Source organism: Hypanus sabinus, unplaced genomic scaffold, assembly GCF_030144855.1.
Source record: "Hypanus sabinus isolate sHypSab1 unplaced genomic scaffold, sHypSab1.hap1 scaffold_2854, whole genome shotgun sequence".
Taxonomy (NCBI): Eukaryota; Metazoa; Chordata; class Chondrichthyes; order Myliobatiformes; family Dasyatidae; genus Hypanus; species Hypanus sabinus.
This window is the reverse complement of record NW_026780997.1, coordinates 9,489-16,410: the sequence shown is the minus strand read 5'-3', so window position 1 is coordinate 16,410 and position 6,922 is coordinate 9,489. Positions and strand designations below refer to the sequence as shown.

Genomic DNA, 6,922 nt, shown 5'->3' with positions numbered 1-6,922 from the left:
TGCCTTTACACTCATTGTGCTTTTGCACTTGACTTTTCTTCCCTTACTTTTTTTTTAATCTTTTGCTTTCTTCATCTTTATCCATACTTCTCCAATCTGTTGAACCCACCCCCTAACATTTAGTTTAAAGCCCTATCCACAGCCCTAGTTATGCGATTCGCAAGGACCCACATCCCATCCCGGTTCAGGTGGAGCCCTTCCCATTGGTACAGCTCTCTCCTTCCCCAACACTGGTGCCAATTTCCCATGAATTCAAACCCGCTTCTCCCACACTGATCCTTGAGCCACGCATTTAACTCTCTAATCTTCTTCACCCTCTGCCAATTTGCATGTGGTTCAGGTAGTAGTCCAGATATTACCACCTTTTTGGTTCTGCTTTACAATTTAGTCCCGAGCTGCTCAAATTCCTTCTGCAGAACCTCTTTCCTTGTTCTGCTATGTAATTGATACCCACGTGGACCATGACAACTGGATATTTCCCCTCCCACCATAGGTCAGATAAGACGTCCTGAACCCAGACACCAGGCAGGCAGCACAGTCTTCAGGATGCTCTATCCCTGCAACAGAGAACTTTGTCTATTTCCTTGACTATACTATCCCCAATTACCGCCACATTTCCCTTCTCTCCCCCTCTTGAATGGCTCCCTGAACCACGGTGCCACAGTTCGGTTGCTCAACCTTCCTACAGCTCACACTCTCATCCACACAGGGGGGCAAAAATCTCCGACCTGCTGGACAAGCTCAAGGGCTGAGGCTCCTCCAGTACTGTCTCTTGGATCCCACTACCCACCTCACTCACAGTCACACCCTCCTGCCCCCGACCACAGACCGAATTTGAGGCAGCTAATCTAATGGGTGTGGGTACCTCCTGAAACAGAGAATCCAGGTAACTGTCCCCCTCCCTGATGTGTCATAGTGTTTGAAGCTCAGATTGCAGGTCATCAGCTTTGAGCCCGAGTTCCTCGAGTAGTCAACACTTGCTGCAGATGTGGTCACCCGGAACCACGATGGGGTCCACCAGCTCCCACATCATGCAGCTACAGCACATCACCTGATCCTGCATCATCCCTACTTTATTTAATTAGCTGTAATTTAGTAACTTCTTATTCAACCACTACAAAAGTCTCTCCTGCTGCTTACCTGTACTTCCTCGCAGAAATCACTTGATCCAAAGCTTCAAGTTCCCACTCCTACACTGGTCTACTCGCACAGTGGCCGCTCCGCTTTACTTTTACTTACTCCTGCAAATGAATCGCAAATCCATTGGTCTGCCACTGATGCTCTGAGCCCTGTGGAAAGCTTTTTAAAAAACTCTTCTCCCCAAACTGTGCAAAACTCACTCTCTCTCTGGGTTGGAGTAGTCCACGTCTGCTGACTGGGGAGCAGGTTCAAGGGTTGGAGTGGTCTACATCTGCTGACTGGGGAGGAGGTACCAGCCTCCTACCGACCACACACCATTGCTGGCACTGAACACAGCTCACAGAGAGTTCTCCAAATTACCAGAGGTAAAGTGAAAACATTGGTTTGAAAGTTTGAAAATATTAGTTAACCTTTATTCATTTAGGAAAGTGAAATTTTGTTAAGCAATTTATATAAAGAGTGTGAGGTGTTCTTCACCAGCAAGTTTTATTAATGAAAGAATATAAAAATCTGTTAAAAAGCAGGTCCCACTGCAACTTTCATGTGAATTATTAACATTTCCAGCTCTTGACCACAAAGAGAGTTCAAGAGTTCTACTGGCTCCTCACCAGTGGCTCTAACTTGCTTTCACATCGCTCCCTCCTCAGCTTTCTGACCTTGTCGACCGCAGAAAGTCTGGTTGGTATAGCTCACCCTTGTTCAGTATTTCCTGCAATAGTTTCGATCTCCACACTTCTGGAGCCTCCAGAGGATCTTCCCCACCCACCTTCGAGTGCTACAGATGATGGGCTTCTCCTCACTACCATCTCCAGTGGCCTGGTCACTGTAACTAAATCAGCAGACTACAGGCAGAACTCCAGTACAAATTCCAGCCTGTAAAGGTGAAGGCTTCCAACCTGTCTCCTGAAAACGGACTGTTCCTCTCATTGAACCTGCAACTTTATGTACTTAGTGAGAATTGAGAGGGCAGCACATAGCGCAACACTTCATTGCCTCTGCTGCCTGGAAGGAGTTTGCTCATTCTCCTCATGACTGTGTGGGTTCCTGCCACATTCCAGAGAAGAGCCGGTCAGGATATTTAGAGATACAGCACAGAATAGGCCCTTCTGGCTCACAAGGGCAGCCACCGATTTGACCTAGCTTAATCACAGAAAAGTTTACAATAACAATTTAACTTACTAACTAGTACATCTTTGGACTGTGGGTGAAAGCGGAGCATGCAGGGAAAATTGACAGGCACGAGGGAAGAACATTCACACTGTCTTACAGAGGACTGAATTCCAGAGTCCAATGCCCTGAGCTGTAATAGTATTATGCTCTATGTTAGTAAGTGGGGTATGCCGTGGTGACACTGTGAACTGCACCCCCCCCCCCCCCAGCACAACAGACTGGGCTGGCCATAGGCACAAATCATACATTTCTTGTGACAAATAAAGGTAATGTTTACTCCTTTTTGAATCTTTCATTTCCTTATTGCACTGAGACAACCTACTTTCAGTTCCGTAAATCCACCCCCAGTGCAAAAAAAAAAGAAACAAACTTGCAGACCCCCTCCCCTGAAGGGAAAAACAGACACAAATCACCGACCCCGGACACCCTCACTCACAAAGAACAGTAACGGTAGCACCAAACCCCCAACCCCTCCTTACACACAAAAATTAACAGCTCACCCACTTGCTAATTGGCCACAAGAAAGAAAACACTGAGAAACAAAAGGAAACCAATATAAAGTACAATCCAATTATTACATAAATCTCAGAATATCAGAAATATCTTTTCATCTGCATATGAGGAGAGCAGTCGACAAACTCAGTCCTTCTGTAAAGAGTGACCACTGATCCGGGTCTGAGCGTTGCTGATCCAGCTGCTGACCATCTCTGTTGGGAGCCACTGGTGACCCCCACCACATTCATCTCGATGCTTTAGTCTTGCCGCTTCGAGATGGAGTTGTTCATGACCCTGTGCCCTGTCTCTGGTCTTTTCTGCGACTCAGTTTGTGCTCTCGGTCCTTCTTGGCCTCCGGTCTCTAATCTCCTGGAGGCAGCTCTCCGGACGCAGCATGGCGCTAAATCCTTTGAGTTCCATCACAGGCTCCAGCAGTTTCCGTAACACAAACAAGACAAAGAGCAAGCAGACGGTGTAGAAAAAAATGAAATAATTCGAGAAATTTGTTATCTGGAAGATGTTGCCCAAGGAATCGTTTGTTTGTACCATCTAGACAGGATTGACAGTTGAATTAGAAGACGCGCCACAGGGCCGGGGCTCCCACACAAGATTTCGTTCAAAGCCAAAGAGAACTTCTGAGCACCAAGATTCTCAGGAAAACTTACCACAATTTTAACATTAAAAGATTATACAGTCAGAGTAAATGTTCATAAACAGATTTAAAGATGAAGATGAGTGAGATATACTTTGCTGTTAGGGTTTCACTGACTGCCTGGGTCTTCAATCATCCTGGAAGGCAAGAAAATTTGTTAAACATTAAAAATATGAAACAAATCATTTCTGGAGTATACCACCAACCTGGAGGAGAAGCTGAGTTCACCTGAAAACCAGGCTCAGGTTTACAACACACTTGTCAGCTCTGCAGACAGGAGAAGAGAGTGGGTGGGGATATGAGCAAGGTCAGGAACCATCTCTACCCAAGTGGAAGTGCAACATCAGGTATTTACATAATTTATTATTATATTGTAATTTGGCCTTTACTGTTCCTGTTGTCTTGTTTATTAATTATTATATTGTCTTGCACTGTTTTGTGCACCTTATGTAGTCCCATGTTGGTCTGTAGTCTAATGTAGTTTTGTGTTGTTTCACGTAGTCTAATGTAGTTTTGTGTTGTTTCACGTAGTCTATTGTAGTTTTGTGTTGTTTCATGTAGCACTATGGTCCTGGAGGAACGTTGTTTCATTTTTACTGTGTACTGTACCAGCAGTTATGGTTGAAATGACAATAAAAGCGACTTGACTTGACTTCAGATTGCAAACAAGGGAAGCCGACGGTCTGTTCCCGCACCATGGATGAATAATCCCATTCCACATTTCCCAAAATTCATGAAATGAAAATTTTTTTTATTGACATCTTACCCACTCATCCTCGTCAGCCCCCTCCCCTTGGCCACTTTCTTTAGCCTCTTCCTCATTTTTCGACTTTGTAGCAAATATATTGTCTGTCCAAGAACTTCCTGCCTTTTTATCCCCTGCAAAGTTGCACTTTGTCACGGTCCCTGCATCCATTTTGGCCAACGTAACTGAAAACCAAGAACATGTGTTACTTTAAAAGACAAACACGAGGAAGACTGCAGATGCTGGAAATTCAAGCAACACACGCAACATGCTGGTGGAACACAGCAGGTCAAGCAGCATCTATAGGGAGAAGCGCTGTCGACGTTTCGGGCCGAGACCCTTTGTCAGGACTGGTCCTGGGTGATGGGGATCCTGAATGATGGATGCTGGTTACTGAAGATGCCCCAATGCTGGGGAGGTTAGTGCTCATGATGGAGCTGGCCAAGTTTACAATGTTCACAAATGTGTCTTTTGCACCAACGACCAACACCATCAGAGAGGAGTAGTCCGCAAGGAGCTGAGGCCAGTGCAGATAAGCCATGATTACTCTGAATGGTGGGGCAGAGCTCTTCATCTCCCCCTTCTCCCAACCACCCATCTTCCCCCCTCACTTGGTCTCACCTGTCACCTGACAGTTTGTACTCCTTGACCTCCCCCCAGCTTCTGCCCCATTCCTGAAGGGTCTAGGCCTGTAACGTCAACTGTTTATTCCCCGCCAGAGAAGCTGAGTCTCTCCAGCAATGTGTGAGAGAGAGTGCGAGCGAGCATGTGAGTGCAAGAGAGTGTGAGTGCAAAAGGGAGTGTGAGTGTGAGCGAGCAAGTGTGTGAGTGAGTGAGAGCAAGCGAGAGTGTGAGTGTGAGCGAGCGAGAGTGTGTGAGAGCGAGCGAGAGAGTGTGAGTGTGTGAGTGCGAGCGAGAGAGAGTGAGTGTGTGAGAGCGAGAGTGTGAGTGCGAGCGAGAGAGTGTGAGTGAGTGAGAGCGAGAGTGTGAGTGAGAGTGAGTGAGAGCGAGCGAGAGAGTGAGTGAGAGCGAGCGAGAGAGTGAGTGAGAGCGAGAGAGAGTGAGTGAGAGCGAGAGAGTGTGAGTGAGTGAGAGCGAGAGTGTGAGTGAGAGCGAGCGTGAGTGTGAGAGCGAGCGAGAGTGCGAGCGAGACAGAGTGTGAGTGCGAGCGAGACAGAGTGTGAGTGCGAGCGAGACAGAGTGTGAGTGCGAGCGAGACAGAGTGTGAGTGCGAGCGAGACAGAGTGTGAGTGCGAGCGAGACAGAGTGTGAGTGCGAGCGAGACAGAGTGTGAGTGCGAGCGAGACAGAGTGTGAGTGCGAGCGAGACAGAGTGTGAGTGCGAGCGAGACAGAGTGTGAGTGCGAGCGAGACAGAGTGTGAGTGCGAGCGAGACAGAGTGTGAGTGCGAGCGAGACAGAGTGTGAGTGCGAGCGAGACAGAGTGTGAGTGCGAGCGAGACAGAGTGTGAGTGCGAGCGAGACAGAGTGTGAGTGCGAGCGAGACAGAGTGTGAGTGCGAGCGAGACAGAGTGTGAGTGCGAGCGAGACAGAGTGTGAGTGCGAGCGAGACAGAGTGTGAGTGCGAGCGAGACAGAGTGTGAGTGCGAGCGAGACAGAGTGTGAGTGCGAGCGAGACAGAGTGTGAGTGCGAGCGAGACAGAGTGTGAGTGCGAGCGAGACAGAGTGTGAGTGCGAGCGAGACAGAGTGTGAGTGCGAGCGAGACAGAGTGTGAGTGCGAGCGAGACAGAGTGTGAGTGCGAGCGAGACAGAGTGTGAGTGCGAGCGAGACAGAGTGTGAGTGCGAGCGAGACAGAGTGTGAGTGCGAGCGAGACAGAGTGTGAGTGCGAGCGAGACAGAGTGTGAGTGCGAGCGAGACAGAGTGTGAGTGCGAGCGAGACAGAGTGTGAGTGCGAGCGAGACAGAGTGTGAGTGCGAGCGAGACAGAGTGTGAGTGCGAGCGAGACAGAGTGTGAGTGCGAGCGAGACAGAGTGTGAGTGCGAGCGAGACAGAGTGTGAGTGCGAGCGAGACAGAGTGTGAGTGCGAGCGAGACAGAGTGTGAGTGCGAGCGAGACAGAGTGTGAGTGCGAGCGAGACAGAGTGTGAGTGCGAGCGAGACAGAGTGTGAGTGCGAGCGAGACAGAGTGTGAGTGCGAGCGAGACAGAGTGTGAGTGCGAGCGAGACAGAGTGTGAGTGCGAGCGAGACAGAGTGTGAGTGCGAGCGAGACAGAGTGTGAGTGCGAGCGAGACAGAGTGTGAGTGCGAGCGAGACAGAGTGTGAGTGCGAGCGAGACAGAGTGTGAGTGAGAGCGAGACAGAGTGTGAGCGCGAGCGAGACAGAGTGTGAGTGCGAGTGAGACAGTGTGTGAGTGAGAGCGAGACAGAGTGTGAGTGAGAGCGAGAGAGTGTGAGTGAGAGCGAGAGAGTGTGAGTGAGAGCGAGAGAGTGTGAGTGAGAGCGAGAGAGTGTGAGTGAGAGCGAGAGAGAGTGTGAGTGCGAGCGAGAGAGAGTGTGAGTGCGAGCGAGAGAGAGTGTGAGTGCGAGCGAGAGAGAGTGTGAGTGCGAGCGAGAGAGAGTGTGAGTGCGAGCGAGAGAGAGTGTGAGTGCGAGCGAGAGAGAGTGTGAGTGCGAGCGAGAGAGAGTGTGAGTGCGAGCGAGAGAGAGTGTGAGTGCGAGCGAGAGAGAGTGTGAGTGCGAGCGAGAGAGAGTGTGAGTGA

General features: G+C 49.4%; 1 long non-coding RNA gene across 2 annotated transcripts; it reads right to left on the bottom strand.

Annotated features, from left to right (window-relative positions):
* Positions 1-1,226: 1,226 nt before the first annotated feature.
* On the bottom strand, positions 1,227-5,209 carry LOC132388251 (uncharacterized). Of its 2 annotated transcripts, XR_009510197.1 has the most exons (3): positions 4,224-4,411; positions 1,341-3,594; positions 1,227-1,241 (listed from the first exon to the last, which is right to left on the bottom strand). It is a non-coding gene; the product is annotated as an uncharacterized LOC132388251 (long non-coding RNA). The 2 variants fall into 2 exon arrangements; XR_009510196.1 differs by lacking the exon at positions 1,227-1,241 and having other exon boundaries at positions 1,540-3,594; positions 4,224-5,209.
* Between the last annotated feature and the right edge of the window lie 1,713 nt (positions 5,210-6,922).